General features: G+C 34.8%; 1 pseudogene; it reads left to right on the forward strand.

The window, feature by feature from the left end:
• Nucleotides 1-2,571: 2,571 nt before the first annotated feature.
• Nucleotides 2,572-20,322, forward strand: part of LOC105091809 (retinoic acid receptor RXR-gamma-like) — a 63,117-nt pseudogene continuing 45,366 nt past the window's right edge.

The following is a 20,322-nucleotide window of genomic DNA, read 5'->3' on the forward strand; positions in this document are numbered from 1 at the left end:
TAATATACTTCTTTCAAATATTCTCTCTTCTGTCACATCTTTCTAAGAGACAGTAGCTGGGTCTGTTTGTTGTCAGTACGGGAGATAAGCTAGTGAGAGAAAACCAGGCAGAAGCAGCATGATGTGAAATGAAGCAGCATGGATTTATTTCATTTTCTCCCTAAACAGAGTAAATGTGTGAAGGTAACTGCACTTTCAGCAATTAAAAAAGTTTATGTAAAAATAACTTTCACTTACCGGGAAATGGTTTCAGAATAGATTTCTCATTTGATAGCATAACCCCTTTTCTGAGCTTTTTAAAGCAATCTGATTAATGTTAAAGACAAAGTTAAAAAACAGTTTTAGTATTTTTCTTCTTCAATACCTATAACAGAGAAAAATTTATGACTATACTTTAATTTTATTGCTGCTGAGCCGTTCCTAAAAATGAACTGGCAGTTGCCATTAGTAGGTTAATTGATTTAATAATGTTCCTGTGAATAAGCTAGCACTTCTGACTTGAACTGCTTTCTCAATTGATTGGTACTCTATAATAGAATTCTATAAAATGTATAGAAACAGCAACGAGGAACTCAGCTCTGGATTTTTCAGTTAATTCATTAGCATTTAGAAGTCTAAGAAATTATTGCATTTTCAATTTGCTAAATACACAGCATTTGTTACTAATAATTAGGCACATGCTTTGCTTTTACAAACGCTCTTTAAAATGCAAACTTGTAAAAATCACACTGGAAAAAAAAGTGTGTTAATAGCCTAGTGGTGTGTATTTTTCAAATGCCAGCACCTTCCAGGGATTTACGAGATGGAAGAAATCAGGTATCAGTTAAGGTAACTTGCAGGGCAGGCTTGGTTCAGGGAAAAGAGGAGGAAAGAGGAGGGCCACTGAGGAGCTGCAAGACAGGAGCTACTACCAGTGGCTCCAGAAGCATGAGGAGGGCCACTCTTCTCTAACCCATTTTCCGGAAAAAAATGCTGAGGTTTTGGGAAACAAGATTGCTACTTATTTTAGAGGATTATTGAATTCACCATTTGCCTGAAAGCCAAATGGTTCCAGATTAAAATCGATTTCAGCCCAGAGCCCAGGCCAATGCCACATATCATCATTACAAAAAAATTTCTAGGAAGATTGCCAAGGTGGCAGAACAGAAGGACGCAGAGCTCATCCTCTCCCACAGACACACAAAAATTACACCAACAGACAGAACAATTCTCACAGAATACCTACTGAACTTTGGCAGAATATTTCTTACTTCAGAAATGCAAGAAGATTCTATTACTCTATTTATTTAACTATTTTAAAACTACTAGATTGTTTAATCTTTTAATAATAAATATAGCTTTTATATTAACTTATTGAATTTCTATACATCAAAAATGTATGTTTTTTTTACTCCAAGTCAGATATATAATGCTTATCTATTTTCCAAGAGACTATTAAAATATAGATGTCTGAATGATATGCATTGCTTGTTGTAGACGTTATTGATGTTGTATGTCATAATTTTTGGTTGTATGACAATCATTGTAGAAATAAAGTATCAGCTGAAGTAAATAATACTTACCTCCAGAAAAAGTACAATCCCTACCTTCTACCAGGTTCTTAGAGTACATGTGTGAGGGTAAGGACTGGGTGTTCTGTAGTTCAGTTGAGCATGGCTTGGCTGCAAATTTAGTTAGACTCAATTTGTTGTTATTGTCAAATATTTTGAAGGCACAATGTAGACTTTCCTTCAGCAAGTCTTGGACTCTGAGCACTAAAGAGACTCGAACAAAATCTTTGTATTTTCCTAAACTACTTCCAGTTTTCCCAACTGTGAGTGGTCTTTCTTTGCATCACAGCCTGGCTGCCAGCCTTTTTTCTCTGGAGATGTTTTTTGTTTGATCATTTGCTTGATTTTTCTTCTGCCCTTTCCCTAGTTTTCTGGGCATTGGAAAATCTCCATCTGTCCTCCTACCATTACTGTAATCTTGGAGTGCTGCTCCAGTGTAGTCAGTGAAGATCTGAAGTGACTAAAGAGATTTTCAGTAGCTTTCTTGACTCAGGGATGACCTTCAAAGGGCCACTATTTTGCATTCAGAGAAGAGCAAGAACCAGGGGACCATCAGTGATCATCTCAAAGGCTGCTTGCTATAGTTAATTTCATTCAGTGAATTTAGTTTTCTTAGTATGGTAAGAAAACAAAGCAAAGCAAAGAAAAACAAAACAAAACAAAACAAAAAAAACATCAAAAACAAAAACCTATGGAGATTTTATGACTCATCTGGCTTGTTCATGTATTTATGATGGAAGTGCTGGTTTCTTATAAATTTAATTTCTACATCCTGACTAGTAGTAAAAGTCTTAACAAATAAGTCTTATTATAAGCCATGTGCATTTTAGTAGAAAAAATTATTTCTTAAAAATGTAAAATTTACCCACTTTTTATATAAATATGTAAAATTATATGTAGTGATTTATATATGAGTATAGTTTCATTGTTTTTCACAGTTGGTATCCTGTGGACATCAGTTCAGTAGAGGGGACCAGGGTCAGAGTGTAAGTTGCTAGTTGGGAGGAGATGGGCAGGGGACATGGGCAGCGCTGCCAACCTGAAGCCAATAAGTCAGAAGATGGGTTGTTGGGGAGAGAAGGGGGTTTGGGGGGAACAGCCAGTAGAGCGCTGGGACTGCCGACAAGCAGACTGGCTGCTCCTCATCCTGTGAGTTTCAGAGCCTTAGAGCATTGGGAGGCTTGGGGAAGATGTGGACAGTGTAGATGCCAGCTCCAGTTTCAGCTGGGATGGGGTTCAGGACAATGAGGAAGTCCCCACCCAAGGTGTCTTCAACCACTGAGAAATAAGCTTGGGAGAGAGGGCAATACTACTCAGGGTTTGGGTAGGGCACTTGGATAATATAGGCAAGGGGCGGGTGTGGTGGCATCAGAAGCTGTGGTGGAGGTGCAAGCCACAGAGGAACAGTGGGGTGGCAAGGGGCTGTGGCCTGGGGGTGGGAGACCCAGGCCTTTGGGCAGCCCTCTGAACTCCACAATGGTGGAGGCACCAGGCTCAGTGGGACTACTTCTTGGCCATAACCTCTTTACAGCACTTGTGGCTCAGCATGGCCCAGGAGGCTGTCTGTGCCCACAGCTTGTCCGTCTGGTGCACGAAGCCCCTCACCCAACTACCCAATCTCTGTCCGGGGCACACGGAAAAATCCCCACATTCTGGGTCCTCCGGTTCACCTCCATGTCATTTGCATGCACTGTAGTGATATAGTACTATGTTTATATACTATTTATATAGTAGAGGGGTTTTTGTTAGTAAAAAAATCTTTAGACCCCTGGATCATATATCTGCTTTGAAACAAACACTGCAGGTAAATAGAGCACTCTCCCTAGCATGTCCACATCAAACACAGAGTAGCAGTTTTCCACCTTCTTTTAAGGCTTAGCTCAATTCCCCATTTTAAAGATGCTTTCTTCTTTAATGAATTATTTCTCTTTTCTGTTTTAAAGGACTATATGTATTTGTATTCATTTATCATGGTTTCTACTATATTACATCATACAGATTTATTTGTCTATCAGTTCCACTAGGTCTCTAGTAAAAGATGTGACATACAATAAATGCCCAAACATGTTTGTTGACTTATTTAATCCAGAGTGTTATTACATAACAGGTTTCTTTGGTAACCTCTTAGGAAATGTAATAAGAATCTTATTTTTGCATGATAATACATTTTTTGGTTTAAATGACTAATGATAATTTCAAGTAGAATAAAATGCTATGAATTGTACAATTAACATTTCTACCTTTTTCTCACATAAAAAATAGTTTTAATAGGTCTGGTGACTTTGGCTAGTGGTCACTATAATATAGCGGCTACTAGAATATAAATGAAAACTGTATTTGAAATTAAGACAAATATTTTACTGAAATCCACAAAATTGAAAATTCAATAAGCAAAAGTAACAGAATATAGCTTCCTAAGAAACAGATGCAAGGATTATTTGCTGCAAGTTAAGGCTTCCTTTGCTGAATTCATTTGGTTGAAGTCCCAGTAAATCTGCCAACACAGCAGCCACTTCTCTTGATATTTACTCATATTCCCTAGGAATTTGGTTATGCTCAGAAAGTTTGGAGCCAGTTCTTCATGTTGAGATGCCAGTGCGTTGGCAGTCGGAACTGTGACGGGACTTCACAGAATCATTATTTATGGCATTTGATAATGTCTTTTTAAAAATGCCTGGATACTTCCTAAGTAGCCTTCTGTGACTTGACAGTATCAGTGTTTCCAACCATTCTCAGACAGCCAGTTCCTTTTGCTTTTAAGTTTAAGGAAAGAAGTTTTTTTTTTTCTTCTTATTTTGTATTACTTAGCTGTCAAACCTTGAACATAGAACTATCATGGAAGCAATACTGGTGTGAAAAATATTATAAAATATTAAATGATTGGTTTTTCATTTCTTATATCAACCATGCGTTTATTAAACATTCTATATTTATACTAAGAAGACATTAATAATTTTTTATTATCATGTTTTTATTATTTTTATATTTTTTACTATTATGTAATAAAAATAATTATTTTATTATTATTATTCAGACATTTTTTAATGCCTGAAACAACACAAATTTATTTTCTCACAGTTCTGTAGGATGAAAGATTAAGGTGCCATCAAAGTTGGTTTCCAATGAAACTTCTTTCTGGCTTGTGGATTGCCACCTTCTTGCGTGGCCTTTCCTCTGTGCATGCATGGGGAGAGAGATCTCAGATTAAATTCTATTCTGTAGGATTTCAGTTCTATCATATTAGGACCTTTTCTATTTTTAAGACAATTTGTAAATAGTCCTGTAGATTAAGATTCAGGCTGAAGGAGAATACTCTGCCTTCAAAAGGCAGAAGAAATACTCACAAGTCAGGCAGGAAGTCCTAGCACTAATAGGTTTTCCTCCGGGCAAGATATTTTTACTCTCTTGTGATCCCTTTCTTAAAATATTTAAAGAATTCAAAACTCATTTTTCCTAGATTGGTCCTTGATAGCCCCAGAAGAGTAAAACAGAATCAATTTCTTATTTAAAAATCAATTTTATCTAATAAGTATTTATCAAGCACTTATGGAGTCAGGTCTTATGTTAAGACTTGAGAATTTTGCTGGGATAAAACGTGTGAAATCCTTGTCTTCATTGAGCTTAACTTCTCAAATAGGTGACAAATACTAACTAAACAATATTTATTCAATTAAAATTGAGAGAACTGCTGTGAAGGAGAACAAAGAGAACTATTCTAGGTGTTCTGGAAATACTTCTTTTTTATTGAAGTATGGTTGATTTAAAATGTGTTAGTTTCATGTGAACAGCAAATCGATTCTGTTACACTGGAGAGACTTCTTTAAGGAAGTTCCATTTAGGATCATTTTAGTACTATATTAGATTGCTATTGGCATAAACTCAGTCGTTGGAAACAACACAAATTTATCATCTTATAGTTCTGATGATCAGAAGTCCAAAATGATTCTCAGTGGGCTGAAATCAAGATTTTCAGGGATACACTCCTTCTGGGGGCAGAATTTGTTTCCTTGCCTTTTTCAGCTGTTAGAGGCACCCACATTCCTTTGTTTGTGGCTACCTTTCCCCAATTCAAAGGCAGCAACTATGGTTGTCACACTGTTCTCATGCTGCCGTCCCTGTGGTTCTCTCTCTTCTGCCACCCTCCCCTACTTTTAAGGTCTTCTGTGATTACACTGAACCCATCTAAAAAATCTGGGATCATCTGTACATATCAGGGTCAGCTGATTATCTTTACCTTATTTCCATTTGCAACTTTAGTTCTCATTTGCATGTAATCTAATATTCACAAGTTCTAGGGCTAGGATTTGGGCATCTTTGGGTGGCCATTATTCTTCTTACCACAAGTAATAACTTAAATGAGTAGGACTTAGCCCAGCAAAGGCAAGCAAGGAAGAAGTGCATTTCAGTCATAGGAAGCAACATGAGAGAAGGCTGTCATTTGGAATAGAGGGGTATGACCAGGACTAATGTGATCTACCCCTCTAGCAGGGAGTAAGGGTAGGAGTGAGGTGATCTATTGACCTCCTTACATAATGAGAATCAGTCTTTTGGTCAGAAAATACAATGAATCACGTTATTTAGAGGCCCTTAATCCCTGAAATTTCTAATGAAATGAGCATTTCCATCAGCATTAATTCTCAACAGTTGGTAGTGTATTTATTTAAAAACAGGACATAGACCCAATATCAGAATGACTAAGTCTAGTGGGGAAAGTTTTTATTCCCTGTTCTTAACACAAAGTCGGATAAACTTCATCTTTTAGTAATGTGGGCAATTTTTAGTGGGTTCTTTAGGTGGCCACATCAGAAAAAATTGCCTACATGAACACAATTTGAAGCTTTATCAGTATATTCTGCAATAATACGCCACTCATAGTTTCTTTTTATTTTCTTTCTGTTTTGCTAAATTTTTGAATTTTTGCATTGTCGTTGAACAAATTGAACTATGACTTGTGTTTCACAATTAACATAGCTGTTTTATGGACTATCATGTTTAATATATTAACAAATTTATCCTTTTCTCCTTCTGTAATATCATGAGACTGCGTTACTTGTGACAGTATTGCCTTATAACTTGGGATAATCCCAAAGGATCCCTTTCCGTATTTCCTGTTTGTCAACCCGCTCTCCCTCCTTCACCAATCAAGGCTTCCAGTATCAGGATTCCTCTCTTAAAGTTGTCTCTTATAGATGGAATATTTGTGTCGCTCTCAAATGCATATGTGAAGCTCTAACCCCCATGTACATTGGTGCAGCCACTATGGAAAACAATATGGAGGTTTCTCAGAAAATTGAAACTATCTGATCTAGCAATTCCACTTCTGGGTATTCCACCCCCCCAAAAAAAATGAAACCACTGATTTGAAAAGATTAACGCAGCCTCATGTTCATTGCAGCATTATTTAAAATAGAAAACATATGGAAACAACCTATATATGTATACAATGGGATGTTATTCAGATGTAACAAAGAATGAAATCTTGCCGTTTGCAACAACATGGATGGAACTTGAGGGCATTATGTTCAGTAAAATAAGTCAGACAGCAAAAGATAAACACGATATGATCTTACTTATATGTGGAATCTAAAAACAAAACAAAATAAAACACACAAAACCCAACTGAGCTCATGGATATAGAGAACAGATTGGTAATTGCCAGGAGAAGAGAATGGAAAGTGGGCAAGATGGGTTAAGTGGGTCAAAAGGTACAAATTTCAAGTTAGGAAATGAGTAAGTCATGGGGATGTGATGTGCAGCATGGTGACCATAGTTAATGATGCTGTATTACACATTTGAAAGAAGCTAGGATAGTGGACCTTTGAAGTTCTCATTATAAGAAAAAAAATTATAACTATGTATGGTGATGGATGTTAACTGGACTTATTGTAGTGTCCATTTTGCAGTATGTACATATATTAAGTCATTACATTGCACATCTGAAACTAATATAATGTTATGTCATTATACCTCAATAAAAAAGACCTAATATGAACAAGTAAAAGCAACAACTACCACCTATGCATTGTCTTCTTGTCTTCAATATATGCCTATGAAGTTAACAATACACATATTTTACTTCCAGAGCTTGAAGAATTTTAAGGCTCTTCACAAGCATAAATTTTCTTACATGACATGAGAATGAACCTTACATAAAATTTACATGACACTTGTCAAGCATTTAATTTAAAAAAAAACTGAGAATCTGTAATTTGACCTTCAGTAAACTAAGACTAAGTAGAAAATACTTTTCAATTGAGAATGAAGGGTAAGTGACTGGAGAGATGGAAAATAAGTCACCCAGAAAGTCTGAATTTCTGCAAAATTTCACAAAAGCTCTAATTTAGTCTAGGATTTTGAAGACATACTGACATTTAAACAAATTTGGAATTTAGAAGCTATTAATCCTTGCCAAATATAAATATGTATTTCTTCTGCATCATAACTAACAAACTTTCTTTTTCTTTTTAAGCCCAGTAAAAACTTCATATTAATTATATGAAACACAATTTCTACTAATAAAAATGAATTATAAGCCTTGAAAAGAATGTCACTTGTTCAATTTACATGACTCTTTCATTTTTAATCAGAGCTTCAACTCAAATGGTTCATTTTTTTCATAGACACTGAATAAAGGAATTGTTAGAAATTGACCTTGGTAATTAGGTTCTAAAGATAAAAAACCTAGTGGTGTCAAGATGACAGAATTGAATGATTAACAAAGGAAAAGCAAAGTCTGTATGAAGTTATCATACTTGAAATTTTTCTCATTTATAAGCATGTCACTTCACCATTAAATAAGGATTATTGTTGAGAAAAATAGGATGTTATGTGATTTTTCTTCCTTTTAACGTGGTCAAAGATAATCATATATCCTGCAAGTAGGGAGCATTTGTATATTCAAAACTGAGTCAAGGAGGTGAAAAAAGATGAGGATGTTAATCAGGAGAAGAAAGACATAGGCACAAAGTGTTACCAAATGCAAATAAAAGTGGGGAAGAATCACATCTGCATATAATTTTAACTGAATACTACTTATCAAATATCTAGAATGTTTTATGATTTTTAAAAAGATAATAGACAAATCTAGTTACAAAGTGTATAATCAGTTAATACTCAAACTGTGTACAACACTTTAAAGATAAAGGACACTCAGTGCTGGCCTTGAGGATTAGCCATTTTAAGTCATTCAAACTGACAGTATACTCAACTTTGTTACTATAGGAATCCCCTTTATAGAAGGTCTGAATCTTATTCATGGAAATCTCAAGGGGAATAAGAGCAGGAAGAACTGTAACAAAGATTTTCAGAACCAAAGACAATATGAGGGCCCATCATACAAAGTGTTGTGACTCTTCTTCTAGATGCTTCCTAAAGTATACTTCTGTACCAAAAGTTCAGAGCCATGTTGGCACTCTCTGGAGAAGCTGCAGTATTTATCTAATAATCATGAACAGTCATTATTTGTAAATGTGGTCAATTCTAAATTGTATTCCCACCCTTTCTGGATCAGCCAGTTCTCATTTTTCCCCCCTAAACGAGCCATTTCTGTCTCTGCACTTTCCACTCTCACTCAAGAATAAATTACTTTCACTCTAGACTGAGAAGTCTCAGAATGTGCCAAGATCATCCTAGAGTTGGGTGGGAGAGTAGGTGCTCCACAGGGAAATCCGTGTGATTCTGCATGTGGTAGAGACAAAACCAAACAATATTATTAAATAATAGGTTAATTACAGAATTTCTAGAAGAGAATTCTGTGGGTGATTATCTTCCCTGATGGACTTACTTGGTTGTGGAAATGAGCCCTACTGAATAGGGCTTGGAACCTCAATGGTAGGTCAAAGAGAAACCAAACTCCTCTGGAAAAAATGAAAATGGGTTTTGGGGACTGAAATAAGGAATTCTAGGAAGATTAATGTGGGAGTTCTGATAGAGACAGAGGGGCTATAGGAACATGGCAAATGACCAAATCTTGCACAGAAGAAAACTGCAACGACAATTTCTCTTAAGGGAATAATACCCAAGGTACTTTAACGAACATTGTTTAAAACACTAAACAAGCCTTTTCCCTAATCCAAGTGCCCAATATATATGATCTAAAAGTAGAGAAATAGTGAGATTGAGTAGTATGTGGAAATTCAGTGCAACTCTTCCCATCTATCTCAATTTTAGTCTTTGCTCATGTGTCTTCATTCAGTAGAATGACTAAAATGCAATGCATGACTACATTGAGGTAACACCTCACACTAGTCAGAATGGCCAAATGGCCATCATCCAAAAGCCTACAAATAATAACTGCAGGAGAGGATATGGAGAAAAACGGAACCCACCTACACTATTGGTGGGAATGGAAATTGGTGCAGCCACTATGGAGAGCAGTATGGAGGTTCCTTGAAAAACTAAAAATAGAATTACCTTATGATCCAGCAATCCCACTCCTGGACATACATCCCAGAAAAGAAAAAAACACTCTAATTTGAAAGATACACATACCCCAATGTTCATATTCATAACAGCATTGTTTATAATAGCCAAGACATGGAAGCAACCTAAATGTCCGTTGATGGATGAATGAATAAAGAAGATTTGTTTATTTCCCCCACTTACTTATTCATTCAATCATTTATTCCCATCAATATGAACTCATGGTTATTTATTTTATACTTCAGATTATGATCCAATACTATTTGTGTGTGTGTGTGTGTGTGTGTGCATGTGTGTGGCTCAAATTGTTTTATATTTGGCAGTTGGAAGCTCTTTCATTTGGTACCAAGTCCTTTGACATCCCTCTACCATTGTTTGTGTTTTATAATTGTAATTTGTTACAGTTTTGCCCACTCTTACTCCCCTTGAGATTTCCATGAATAAGATTCAGACCTTCTATAAAGGGGATTCCTATAGTAACAAAGTTGAGTATACTGTCAGTTTGAATGATTTAAAATGGTTAATCCTCAAGGCCAGCACTGAGTGTCCTTTATCTTTAAAGTGTTGTACACAGTTTGAGTTTTAACAGATTTTATACTTTGTAACTAGATTTGTCTATTATCTTTTTAAAATCATAAAACATTCTAGATATTTGATAAGTAGTGTTCAGTTAAAATTATATGCAGATGTGATTCTTCCCCATTTTTATTTGCATTTGGTAACACTTTGTGCCTATGTCTTTCTTCTCCTGATTAACATCCTCATCTTTTTTCTCCTCCTCGACTCAGTTTTGAATATACAAATGCTCCCTACTTCCAGGATATATGATTATCTATGACCATGTTAAAAGGAAGAAAAATCACATAACATCCTATTTTTCTCAACAATAATTCTTATTTAGTGGTAAAGTGATATGCTCATAAATGAGAAATAATGTCATATGCAGCAACATGGATGACCTAGCGATTACCATACTAAGTCAAGTAAGTCCAATAGAGAAAGACAAACATCATATGGTATCACTAATGTGTGGAATCTAAAAAAACGAATTTATTTACAAAACAGAAATAGACTAACACACATAAAAAAAACAAACTTATGGTTACCAAAAGGGAAAAGTGCATAGGGATATGTTGGAAATTTGAGATTAACAGATAGACACTACTATATATAAAGTGGATAAAAACAAGTGCCTACTGTATAGCACAGGAAACAATATTCAATATTAAAATAACCTATGATGGGAAAAGGATCTGAAATAAATATATATATAAATAAATATATACACACACACACACACACACACATACACATATATGAATCACTTTGCTATACACCAGAAACTAACACAACATTGTAAGTCTTCACTATATACTTCAATAGAAAAAAAATCCAATAAACGGATAATACCAATTACTGTTGAAGAGTTAGAACAGCAGGAACTCCCATTCATTACTGGTAGAAATGCATAATTGCATTCTCACTTTGGAAGACAGTTTGGCAGTTTTCAAAAGAGCTAAACAGAGCCCTAGTATACAATCCCAACAGTTGCACTTCTGTGTATTTACTCAACTTGAAACTATGTCCACACAAAAACTGGCATGCAAATGATTATAATATCTTTATTCCTAATCACCCCAAACTAGAAGCAACCAAGATGTCACTCAGATAAATGTATAAACAAACTGTGATACAGTCATACAATGGAATAATATCCAGTTTTAAAAAAGAATGCATTAACAAGCCGTTCAAAGACATGAATGAATTTTAAATGCATATGGTCAAAAGAAAGAAGCCAGTATGAAAATGCTACAAACTGTGTGATTCCATTTATATGACATCCTGGAAAAGGCAAAACTGTAGAAAATTTAAACAGATCAGTGATTGTCTGGAGTCTAGAGTGAGGAAAGTTTAAATGGGTGAAACACAGAAGAATTTCAGGGCTGTGAGACTACTTTGTATGATAGTGTTAACTGTGAACATATGGCACAATTCATGAACCTAGGTACTCATAGAACTTGACAGCTCAGAATAAATCCTATTGTACATAAGTTAAAAACATAAGATGGAGGGCATGAATCCTATAATAGAATGCTATCTGTGGCAAAAGAATATAGCTGTATTACAGATATAAGAAACGACCTCATATTGGGGTTGGAAGCAAAAGCTGCTGACCTGTGTAACTTTGGAAGTGAGTGGAATCTTTTAGTCTTACAGCTTAGAAAAATATACATAACTCTGTACTGTAGTTGATAAAGTTGTTTTACATAGAGGTACAGATTTACAGTTCTGAAACCACTGTATGTGTATCCTGAAATTCAGCAATTATGTAAATGAATAGTGGGTGGTAGGGCTTCTCACTCTCAGATTGAAAGGGTACATACCAGCAAGGAGAGGAGGCTAGAATGATCCATGACATAAAGGACTCAGCTGGAAACAGCAGTATGAACTCATGTTTACCTTTGCATAAATACAGATATTACATAGAGAAATAATTACAGATACGTGTACATGCATGAGCTAATATATGCATATATATTCCCTTGCTTAGTCAGCTGAGAACATCTAGAGGCAACAACACCCCAATAGCAGTGAGTACACTGAGTATCCAGACCTTGGTTTCTAATACCATTACCAATGAAAGGAACTAGGGGTACTTGGAGAACAGTTGATTTAATAACTACTGGGGCAGGGGATATACAAGATGAGCCTGAAGCATTCTACAGTACCTGAAATTAAGGTAGCACTAAAAAAATTAACACTTGTAAAACACAAACAATGGTAGAGGGATGTCAAGGGACTTGGTACCAAATGAAAGAGCTTCCAATTGCCAAATATAAAGTAATTTGAGCCACACACATGCACAAATAGTATTGGATCATAACCTGAAGTATAAAATAAATATCCATGAGTTCATATTGATGGGAATAAATGATTGAATGAATAAGTAAATGGGGAAAAATAAACAAATCTCCTGAGCAGAATTTCAAATAATGTATGTAGATAATCTACCCTCCAGGAGGTGGAGTGGAACTCCCCACCTCCCCACACTGTAAGGGTAGGCTGCACAGAGTGACTGTCTTCCAAAGACTACAGTATGGAAAAGAAGAAAATAGTAACTTTACAATGGAGAAATCTGACAAATTCTATCTTAACTCAGGTGATCAAGTTTAACATTAACAGTGAAAAGTCATGTTGACAATATGTACTTTTGATAAAATGCAATGAAGATGACATTTGACCTCTGTGGTTTTCCTCCTTCCTTCCTCCCATAACACTAGGCCTAATTATAAGAAAAATCCCAATTGAGGAGTATTCTAAAAAACACCTGAACAATACATCTTAAAATTGTCAAAGTCATCAAAAATAGGGCAAGTCTGAGAAACTGTCATAGTCAAGAGTAGCCTAAGGTGACATGATGACAAAATGTAATGTGATATCCTGCATGGGATCTTGAAACAGAAAAAGGATATTAGGTACAAACTAAGGAAATGTGAATAACATATGGCCTTTAATTAGTAATAATGTATCAGTATTGGTTTGTTAATTATGACCAATGCGCCATACTAATGTAAGATGTTGACAAGAGGGTAAACTGGGTGTGGACAATATGGAAGCTTTTGTGCTATCTTTGTGACTTTTCTATACATCTGAAACTGTTCTAAAATCCAAAGTATATAAAATATTTAAAGTTTAATCCTTAAAATTGAAAATTACATTTCTTATAGTACAGTTCTGGATACAGGAACTTGAATAAATATATAAGCTTCTGATAAAAGCTAAGAAAAAATACTTCTTACTGACAGAAGGCTGACTATAATAAATCATGTAATTAAAAGAAGAATGTGAACAAGGTGTAAATTTCTGAATATAATTCAAAAAGAAAGGATGACAGTACATTCTGTTCAATCCTATATCCTAGCAGCATTGAGGAAGAAATCTTATTATCTAGCATCTATTAATCAGCTTGGTGGGAAATGTATACCACAAAACATTAGAATGATGAAGATTTTCTTAAAAGACATCAAGGTAAAATTAGTATTTTATTTCACTGCTTGGAGGAAATAACATTTAGCTTTAATTGTCATTATCATCAATGTGCAAGTCTTGTTTGATTTTGTTAACAATTTATTTTGTTAGAATTTTAGTTGTTTTTAAAGTATCCTAAAGAGAAAGATCCATCTTTAGGGAGAAGCCATTTGAGATAGAAATATATGTGACAATACAGTCATAATATCACAGGTGGGAAACATGTTGATTTAAAATATGAATAGAAACTATGCCATAACTTTCAAGCATTTTAGATATCATAATCATTAATTCTTATGTGTTCTGTTTCTTATGCTGCTTTTTATCTCAAATTTAGTTGGATTATTCACTTTGGAATACATTCTTAATCAAATGTATATATGATCAGTACAGTTGTTAGCAACCTGATTATCACTGGCTAAAACTCTGTGTTCTTGATCGGTTACTATTTTTATAAAAATGTTTAAGATAATATATTATGCAGTTTAGCAAAATGGAAAGGTAGGGTCCCCTTACCAAACCCATACCTACTCAACGGGCTGGAAGGCAGAATGATTTTGTAATAAACAACATTTGTGAGATTTCTTACTACATATCATGGTGGAAGGAATGTTCATAGAAGAATATAGTCTGGTAGGAAGCAAGGTGACTTTGTAAAAAATATCAACATTTTAAAAATAGCATCTCCAAGACTCTATTTACTGAAATGCCTATATTTTACCGCTGTTTTCACATCAACAGCAATGGGTAAACATATATAATTGTAATGATCTAAAAAGATACGACTTTCTTAGACATTGTGATTATTTCTGTGATTACAACATGGCAACTCAATATATAAAAACACATCTGTTGTTTCTAATTATACCTGTTCCTGAACATTTCCATCATGCTAATTTCAGTTACTGAGTGGAATAATTGAATTTGCCTTTCCTTTAATTTCCTATTTGTTTAAGCAAACACCTGGGGAATTCTGCCTATAGGAAGAAATATAATAAGATGATTCAAAGATACAGCTTACAACAAAAACATATTGTTTTCATTTTTTGCTGCTATTTATATAAAGTTCAAAATTCTCATTTCTTTTTCCCGAGTTAAAACTGTTTTATCCTCTTTTGCTAGATACTATTGTTGGGGAATAAAAATGAACACTGCAATTTGAAAGAGTTACTCAGAAAATGACTTTGATTAAATTTTATAATAAGTAGAAACTGAAAAAAAATATTCAGAACAAACTAGTTTTTCCTATTCTTGGAATTCGAGTAAACTCAATGCCTCAGTGAATCATATTATCAATCAACCATGATAGAGCTTCCTATATTCATCATGTTAAGCATTATAGATAATGTGAATTTTGCTGTTGCAGAAGATATATTGTAATTGAGGAGACATGTCTAACATAGAATTGAACATACATGACAGTTAATACTATTATCAATAATAATCAAATACATCATATAATCTATATGTTATTAATTTTCATGAGAGAGTTAAAAAAGATTAGACCAGAGATACAAAGCTTTAAGAAAGGGGTGAATTCATCTGTGAGTCTAACAGAATAAATAAAGAGTCTAACAGAATAAATAAGACTTTCCTGAAGAGTGAAACATACATTTCAAAAAAATGAAGAGCTGAAAGGCAAAGAGCATGGTCAGATATGACTAAGAAGCTGGTCAACTTCTCTTTTATTTGGAGCTCTGAATCAATGATACTGACAAGGACTTAAAAATCTTTCAAAGATATGTACTAGGAGACCAAGTTATTCTGATACATGAGTATAATTATGAAAAAAAGTAAACAAAAATCACATCTATGCCTAGTAAAATTTTTAACTTTACCTAAAGCAGGTGATAGGAAGAGCTGCTTACCTAATAAGCGAGGGCGTGTCAATTTTCTTGACCCATTTCACATATTCCCTCTCATTCTCTAAAAATGTCTCCTCCTTTTTACTTCATGATTAATTGTCAGGGTGACTGAGTAGATCTTTCCTGAGCAATATAAATGTCATTGACTTCATGAGCTTCTCTTGAAACATGTTCGGTACCTCTTCTTAGAAGCTAAAAATCTTAGATTTTAATATTGTCACAGCCAGAGAATAATAAACTATCTTCCAGAACAGCAACGGGGTCAAACTTGTTGGGAATAGATTTCTAAAATTAAATTACACATGGTAATTGGTATTTTGCTGTATACATTGGCCTATCAGTAAAAAGTTATTAGAATATGCCACAGTTAGTCTATTTTCATCTATATAAATCCTTTGATGAAACAAAAAGTATGAACTTCATTGATATTGTAATATCGACTTTAATTTCCTATTTGTTTAAGGATAAGTGATTTAACTATTACCTAAGAGAATTATACATTACTTGTGTTACTTTACATGGAAGTTTTGGTGCTGTGATATGACACCCAGGTCTCTCTTCAAGAATGCAGGACTTAATTCCTAAGCTATTGGGAATGCTGCTAAAGATGTTTTTCAGGTATCTTCCCACTTTGCAGACTGTGTCATTTGAGGAGTTGCCTTAACACGGCCACACCTCCTTCCAGGGCATTCAGAATCCAGTGATTTATCAATGTAGGGGTACAGGCTGCTCCTTGTTCCATTTGAAGGAACACTGAAGGATGACCCCAGCTCTAAAGCTCCCTATTGGAGTCAGCAGAGGCCTTCACTGGATGCACTGCAGCTCAACTTCTCCTCCTGACCTTTTTTGCTTTCTTACCTCTCATCCCAAAGATTTCCATGCCAAGCATATTTCCTAAAAATTTTCTCTCTCAGAATGAGCTTCCCACAGAGTGCGCGTCCCACAGAGTGCAACCTGCAAATATTTTAAAATATATTCTTGTATGTGCCGAAAATTTCTTAACCAAATATCAAACCCATATTTCCAACTTCCTACAGAGTCCTGACTTGAAAGTACTATGTTTGCTTCAAGTTCTTCATGATGAAAGCATGCTCATCTCTTTAAGTTGTTATATAATAATGTTTATTACTGTTTCTTTTATTCCATTCCTGAAGTTAATCTCCCTTCTTACACATGCATAAGTGAATGTACTATTAACTGAATAAGCCGTCTAAAAATGTTGTCCATATGATGTTGGGCTTAAAGCAATTTAATAGTCGACTGTCTAACATTATTACCCAATAGTTGGGGGATATAGAACAAGAAATGTATATCCTAACTGCAGATCCATATTTGGTTCACATTTTAAACATGATATTGCATGTGTAGACGGGTTTTTCTAAATTACATAATACGAGTTTTTGCAGAAAAAAACTTACCTACTAGAGAAATCCTTATTTCAATATTTATTCAAAAACACTTCCATTGACTGTTTAGAATGTTCTCGTAAATGCTATAATTTCTGAGTAACAGTGAATGAAATAGACATGCACCGTACCTTACTAGTGCTATTAAGATAATAAAATAGGTAATTGATAAAGATGTACCTAGACAAGACTTATTTAGGAAGGCTTCAATAAGAAAATCCTGTTGAGCTAAGATCTGAATCATGAGAAGACATCAGCTGTACAAAGATCTGGAGAAAGCTTGTCCCAGGGGGAAGGAAGATTATGTATAATGTCTCTAGAAATGGCAATGACCTTGATTTATTGGAAGAATAAAAACAAAGTTTATATGGCTAGAACACAGAAGCAGAGTATATTTAGGTTTCACTCTGAAGAAACAGACCTTGAGAGTTAATCAGCAATTTATTAAAGAAGTGCTTTCAGGGCACAGAAATGTTAAAAGGAATCTGAGGGATCTGGGTAGAGTGGTAATACTGTTCTCTACAGAAGGAAAACAGGATGGAGTTGAAGACAGAGTATAAAAACATAATAAAGAACCAGGTTATATTTTATTTGATGGATTTTGAAATGTTTTAATCAGGAGAGTAACATGATCAGGGTTGTGCTTTAAAATGGTCACTCTGGAGACTGATGCAAAGAGAAAGGGAGAACAGATTGTAGATCAAATCTGACAGCAAATAAGTTGATTGTGAGGGAATTGAAGTGATCTAGTGATGGTGGTCCAAACAACATATGGATAAAAAGAGATAAGTAACCAGATTCTTAACATATTTCAGAGGTGATTCCATACATTTTGCTGAGAGTTTAGAAGTAAGATATATGAGAAGGAGGAAAAAAATAAGGATTATGCCATGAATTTTCGCCTGAACAACTGGGTTGTGGTATGTACGAAGAGGTGGGTGATCCTTGAAGAAGAATAGGTTGAATGAGAGAAAATCCAGAGTTCTGTTTTTGGACAAGTGTTTATATCAAGTAATCAAATAGATCCAGAAGTTTAGAGCTCAGAGAAAGGTATGTGTTGGTGAATACATGTTTTGGAGTCAGGCATATACAGAAAGCATTTCCAGTCAGGATACTGGATGAAACTTTGTAGAGAGAAGGGGCCAAAATCAACGAGACATTTCAACATTTAGAGGTCTAACAAAGGAAAATTCCAAGTGGTGTGGGAAGAAAACGTAAGGTGTATAAAAGACTGAAAAAAAAGTATTTGAAGAAGGAGGTATAGTCAACAGTGACAGATGTTATTGAATGAACAAAATGGGTGAATATTTGAACACTTAGAATTCTGCAGCAGTTCAGCAAGATGCAGGGCATTAGGGACAGACCTATTAAAATCCCAGGGTCTGTACAAACAAAAAACTTTTGTGCAGTTAGTCTCCTCTGTTACCAGTATTCTAATTAAAGATAGTGGGGAGGAGCCTAATGATGAATTATTCACATCCTTTCTAACCTTTAATCAGGTAGCCAATTCTAATACTCATGAGTCATTGCAAATAGTGCTTTTTCATTATGCCCTTAAATGTTTAAAAATGGTATGTCCATGCCTGCAGTACTCTCAACATTCTTTTGTACATTTTGTTACCTTTATTTGTGTTTCCCTTCCTCACCTTTGAAAGAATAGTGTAATAAAGGGGCCAAAAGCTAGTACTGCAGTTGGAAAACCAAATTCCAGGCTTTTCACAGCCACTTTCAAGTTGTATGGCCCGTGCCTCACTTCTCTGTGCCTCAGTTTCTTCACCGTAAAATAAGGGAAAGAATGGTGTCTATTTCACGGGCTCTTGTGAGGATCAGTAGAATTAATACGTGAAAAGCCCTGGGGATATTGCCTGGCATATGGTATTTGCTACCATTTGATTATTGCCTAGAAAAAAGTCTTACTCATTTTTTTCATGGATTCCCTTCTAAGAACTCTTTTCTGACAGACTTGGACAGAATTAATCATTCTCACCTCTGTGTGACCACTGCATTTTTACCTATACCTGTATCTTTCCCTGCTGCATTTCTTATAGTTATCTCTCCCACTACACAATGAGCTTCCTGAAGGCAAGATTATATTTTACACTTCCTGTATCCCTGCAACAAAATGATGTGCCAAGCACATACTAACCAATGATTATCATTCCTGGCTGCCTGGCAGGATCACTGTGGGGAGTTCTCAAAATATGTAAGCCCTTAGATTAGTATTCAATAAGAAATTTAAATTCTTTTTTTAGAAATGTCATTGTGTGGTTTTTCATGTTCTGACAAGTTGAAATTCTCTCTGTTAGGCACACAATAAATAGGGAAGTAAATAAATGAGCTATGCTTTTTCTTTGCCTACTACTTGTACATGTAAACATTCTTCTTTTTCATTCATTTTGAGTGCCTTATAGAAAAATTGCACTTATCGATGGAAAAGAATAGCTAGACATGATCTGATTTATGTAATAACATTTTATATTTGAATACTATTATGTATCACTTTTCAACTTTCTCTGATAAAGTCTAAATACTTAGGTTTAATACCTTTGAATTTATTTATGAAGTTCTCTGGTATGATTTACCATCTTACCAAAGGAGAGTTTAATCTTGCAGAGGAAAACTTCAAAGTTGTGCAGAGAAATCATACCCAAGCTTTGAATATGTTTCTACTCTCAAGAGTTCTTCATTTGAATGTGGCGATTTATGTTTGTCTAATGTATCCACTGGCCAAATTAGTTAAAACACATAAAGTGTTCCTTATTATCTCTAGGTTTCCAAAGAGGGGAAGTGTGTATGTAGATAATATGAGAAAAAACTTCTTTAAGGAAAATACATTTTAAAATAAATACAATGAAAATAAAACCCAGTCTCTCACTGAAGCTGTCAAATTGTGTGTCCTAACCATGAATTTGGATTATCATTGAAAAATAGGAATATATTTTGATAGAATTTCTTGATTTTATTAATAGTTTTAGTATTAGTAGCTTTTTATTACATTCACATAATTTTTTTGTTTATTTTACTGGCAGAATTTCAGATTTTCTGTTGCAG

This window comes from Camelus dromedarius, chromosome 1, assembly GCF_036321535.1.
Source record: "Camelus dromedarius isolate mCamDro1 chromosome 1, mCamDro1.pat, whole genome shotgun sequence".
Taxonomy (NCBI): Eukaryota; Metazoa; Chordata; class Mammalia; order Artiodactyla; family Camelidae; genus Camelus; species Camelus dromedarius.